Below are 5,497 nucleotides of genomic sequence, written 5' to 3'. Positions count from 1 at the left end.
CGAGTAGGTATAGCCGTGTAATAAGATAATACATAGCAACTTTCAACTGAGCTACCCGTGCTCTCACAATCGTGATTGAAAGCGCTGAAGATCATATGCAATTCACATGTATCCCAGCTGTCGATTACATACGTGATCGAAGTATGAATTTAGTTTTTCTTCCCTTCTCTGAGCGACAACACTGTAAGCAAAATATTCGAGCCATTACGAAATAATTTATTGATGTGTCAAAGTTAGGATGACAATATTGTATTTGAACAAATGTACAAAATTGCAAGGTCTGTATACAATAATGTATACGTTGTACAAAATTGTTTCTTAGGGGTAAGCACCGCACATTCCTTACCCTGGTGTGGCCCACTAACAACAGTTTGAGTTAACAATTGGCTCAAATTCTTCACGAGTGCGTGGTAGATAAAGTTGTAGTGATTTTGCGTTAAAATGTGCATAGTATTTCTTAATATCACTGTTAACTCCTCAAGAATAAATACTTTAAGAAATTAAGTGTAAGAACCGGAAGCTTGTATGGCTCTTTCGCGGCAACGATTCTACATGTGTTAGTACTATTATCGCGAGTTCTTCGTTGTCTGATACTTGCAGATCTGACATCATCCGTACGCGCCGATAGTCCACAGTACCATTAATTGGATCATAGTGCTATGTCTGAGAAAACTAGTATCCCACTCACTTGTCTAAGAAAATCAGCATCAACGAAAAAATTGAAATGAGCGGATAATGACGAAATTGCGTACCTGTACTTGATTATTTTCAAAACCCTTCGTAAGATTTTGGACCCTAACATGTTCGTTCTATTTTTTTCTGCCAGCTCGATCGCAACCTGTATTTCTTTAAGGGTTATCGCATCATTTGCTGAAAGATTTAGTAGCAGAACAATGAAGAACAATGCGTTAATTCGTTTGATCAGTTTCCAATGTAGGCAACACAAACTTGCCGGCGTCAGCTTTTGGCTCTGCTTCGTCCATTACCCACTTGCCGAAACTGGAACTCTGGCCGACGATCGCTTCTCTCAACTGCACTGTCTTCATCCGTACATCCTGCATATAGTCGACAAGATCTTTTCTGACATATAGTCCACCCAATTCTTTCATAATTGTCTTTGCGAATGCGCTTTTAGCGTGATGATATGCGTAACCAATGTCACCGTTGCTTAACCTTTGCCAATTTAACTTGCGTTTTGAAATGCTGGTAGCAGTTCCCCCCTCCTTTTCAGACTGAGAATGGTACTATTTTTGTACGTACTTGTATTCGAGTGAGCGAACCAGTCGCTCATGCTTTCAACATATAGTTTATCTGCTAGTTTCTCACCAATAGTCCTTGAGATCTCATCTCCCAGCTGTAGAGTATGACTGGGTTAAAACAGCGAGTCTTCTAAAGGTTTAGTAACATAGTTAATGCGCATAGCATTTTTAAACCAGTCGAGTTCACCCAGCAGCGCGGCTTTAGAAAAATCACCGAATGATAATTGCCGTTGACGACCTTAGTAGTTGAAATGATGTTGACCATTCTTATTTCCTCGTGAAATATCAAATCATGCACCATGAGTTTAATCCACCAGTTTTGGATCATCTAGAAAGGCGTTCGCAAAACATTTCGCCCAAATTTGAAATTCCTGGCTACTGAAGACATCACCCTCAACCATGTCAGCGTGGGCAATTTTTAGCCGTATGGAAGCTGCTTGATCTCTGTTAGATGCGTGTCTCAAGAAGATATGTGACTCTCTTCTCCCTGTCCGTAGCGAAAACAACACTAATTGGAGAGTTTTGTCGTGAACCGAATTCTTCTTGTTGCTGCCAATCAGTTTCAAGAAGAATTTGATTTCTATTCGCTCATACATTTCCTTTGTTTACGCTCAAACAATTTTTAAAGTGTCGTCTGCCTTCTGCAGGTGATCACTGGGTTTTGATAGAGACAATCAATAAATCTTTGGTATTCTGAGCACTCTTAGCGTTGGCGAGAAAGGTTATCAGTGCATCTTTAAATAAAATGTCAAAATTTATCGTGCCTTTGACAAGAAGTCGATCAGTATGTCCTGTCCGTGATTGACCAGCACCGACACCATAATTTCTGCTCTACTCTCGTAATCGTTTGGGTAGGCCTTCCGTAGATGTATCGACCACGTGGAGAACCCTCGTCTCAAAAAAATTCGTCTTGACCTTGTCAACGCGCGCTATTTGGAATAAATTGTGGGCTGCTGTTTCTTTGTCAGAAGCGTGTCTCAAGTAAATATGTGATCTAAAAAATTCATGATCGCAGATGATGTGATCCTTTGCAATATATTTAAGTAAGATATATGACGATTGATCAGCAGTCGACGCTAAGAAATGTTCTTCCGTGTTGCTTGGTCATTGCAAGCTCGTAGCTCACTATCTTGTCCTTCAATTGAAAATGTCTCACTGCAGGTCAAAAAAGTTACGCATGACAGCAAAAGCAAGCAAAGACAACGTGAAATGTTGTTTGCAGCGATCATCGGTCTCTTTTTAATTCGGTAGCAGTTTTGTCGCAATCTCAAGCCAAACGTACGTGTCGAGTTTGGGGTTATCCCGGATAGCCTATCACACCTAGTAGCACGTTGAAGTCCTTCCTACGACTAAGTCAAAAGTCTAAATAGGCTGCTTGTGTAGCTTGTGCGGGTGTTGCAAGATTCATATCCGATTGTGAGAAACGACGCTGTGATCAGCTTGCTAATATCAGCATCGCCAGATGAGCATATGTTTGCGACTACGAGCTTTATGCATAACGAGATGATGAGTTTTTGCTGACAGCCCGCATGTCCTGTCACGACATCAAAAAATTTTCTCTAGAAGGGTCGTAGAGTCTAATGCGGCGATTGCTGTGAGACAGAATGTGGATCCAGTGCAGCAAATTTTATACTTGATGTCTAACCTAGCGGTTCGGACAAAGCGTTGAAAATATTGACAGCGTTAACCGATCAACCTTGCATCCATGCCCGCGATTACGTCAAGCAAAAGTTGATAAATCTTATAAGGCTCCTCAGAGCAAATTTGAAGCTCGTGCCAATCTCTCAAGCTTTATCAGAGCAGTCGTGATCTACCCTCGTACACACAACGAGCGCGATATCGTGTTTCAAATATCACCAGCCAGCCGATTGATGTCTCACCGCAGCTTGTGACTTTTATGGAATGACTCGACGATGGTCCGAATCTTAATCACCCATTCCTTGAATAATTGGAGACGCTAGACGAAGCTGTTGAGTGTGCGTTGCAAGAAGAATCTAGCCTTAAGTTACGTTTAGCGGCTTCATCGCTCGACCAACAAGACAACAAGCTCCCACGTACAAGTGTCCGGGACCGATGGACATTTCCTACGCTGATGCGGTCGCCAATAGACACTCAGATAATGACGAAAATACTTCCGTTGCGGCAAGCCTGGTCATAATGCGAAGACTTTCAAGATGTCCTTGCCAAGCCAGCAAGCGACACATAGTTTGCAATCTAATCGGTTGAGCAATAGCCGACAATTTAAGCGCTCCCGGCCACCAAAAAGTAGGAACGACTAGTAGAGGCGGGGCTTTCCACGAGGCGAATAAAGAATACTGTGAATGTTGTGGAGGCGCAAAACTCCCGTTCTAATGTCTACATAAGATGTTTTTGTGAACAAATATGAGCATGTCGAGCAAAAGTCAGCTTTGATGGTCCAAAAGGTTAAGGCAGACGGTTAAGCAAAACCTCTATGGGCTCTTGAAGATACTTAAACGTCGATCAGATTTGCTTGCACACTCGTGGTAAGAAGGGAAAAACTGAACCTAAATAAGGCGATGATTGCTCACTTGGAAAAAATTTGAAAAGACGATACCTAAGCTCGTCTTGTGTATAGCAATCGATTGTGATAATTTCCTTGGCAAAGTCGAGTTTATTGAACTCGACGTCTTTGATTTAATTCTGAAAATGCCATGATTAATAAAGATCCAGCTGATTATAAACCTGAAAAAAGAAGCAGATCACCGTCGACAAGCAAGTCGACGATGACGTCGTTTGCTTGGCAGCAAGAGAATTGATTAGGGCATATACATCTGTTGAAAGTGATAGTCAGGCGTGTGATGTCTCTCATACTCAGATGCCAATCTCGTATGGACCACTAGAGGTGAAATGTCAGGCGGCAGAAAAAATATTCCCCCTGCGGCTAATAGCGATGTTGAATTCCGAGGTTGGGGAAAGGAAGTACAAATATCTCCAAGTGTTGTTAATTAAGACACAAAAAGGCAGAGGATCAAACGATAAAACAAAGAAAAAATCACTTCAAGGGAATAAGTGGACATCGTAGCCTACAATGTAGATAGATATAGCAAGTCATTGCGTCACGCACAAGGGTCTGGTCCAAAATTGATCTGCGAGAGGACGCTTTAGCGTAGCCTGGCAAAAGAAGAAACTTTGCAAATATGCTCAATCGTCGAAGAAGCTGTCGACGTTGTCATCAAACGGCATAAGTATGAGATAGAAAGACACGGGAGGGAAGGTTTAATGAGCCGTCGTGGAGCGCTCTCACGACAAATCCTTTGTATGGACTTGTCAAGGAATTTGCTGACATATTCCCAGACACTGCCGAGCAGATTGTTACAGGATAGAGGCATTCATCACAATGGATTTTCTTTTAAAAGCGCAGTTCTGTACCACAAGGCAATGCACGCAACCGACGGATCAAAGTTGATGCAATTTGTGAGTTTGCTGTGCAGTGACAGAAGGTTGGTCATGCATGAGAGCAAGTCTCTGTGCTGAAGTCCCATCTTCTCTGTAAAGAAAGCCAAGGTTGGCAAATTCATTGTTCGCGCGTAAAAAATACTAACGATTCGACCAAACCTGCTCAAAACCCTGTTGCACAAAATATATGATCCTTGATGGAATGGTTGCTCTATCGCTAGCGATTTGAAAGATGATTTCTGTCAGATCTAATAGAAGATATAAAATCAGACATGTTGAGTATAGCTATACAAAGAGCAATTTTAAACACGTTAGAGGGTATTGGTTTATTACCTGATTGGAGTGTATTAACCTGATTTTTGTCCATTTGGTGATGCGGATGCGCCTAATTTACGACAATCCCGTCACAATTGGTATCATTTGTACTTAATTTCACTACTTAGTCGCTCAAAAAGTATTTCTTCGAAATTTGGACATGAAATGTTGGATACCTGTCCTCACATCAGTAAACCAACTTTACACGCTCATGTCTATTGGTGGCCCCAATGGAATTATGATACTATAGGCGAAAGGGCTGGAGGGGTTGGCTATTTTGATGCGCTCGCCAGCCTTTCAAATGCGTTGATGCGGCACATTCAGTAGCGCCCCGCCCGGTGTCGGTTAGGAATCAGTTGGTTATCGCAGAGATAACCATGACTGATCAATACTTCAAATGGAGCTACTGCGCGCCATAACGTTTGAGAGCTTCAAGTAGGGAGGCGGCACACAAGAAAGGGCACTAACGTGCAACGCCTCGGTATTTTTTACTATGAGATGAACTT

The sequence above is a fragment of the Plasmopara halstedii genome (genome assembly GCF_900000015.1).
Source record: "Plasmopara halstedii genome assembly, contig: Scaffold_350, whole genome shotgun sequence".
Classification (NCBI taxonomy): Eukaryota; Oomycota; class Peronosporomycetes; order Peronosporales; family Peronosporaceae; genus Plasmopara; species Plasmopara halstedii.
This window is presented reverse-complemented; position numbering follows the sequence as displayed.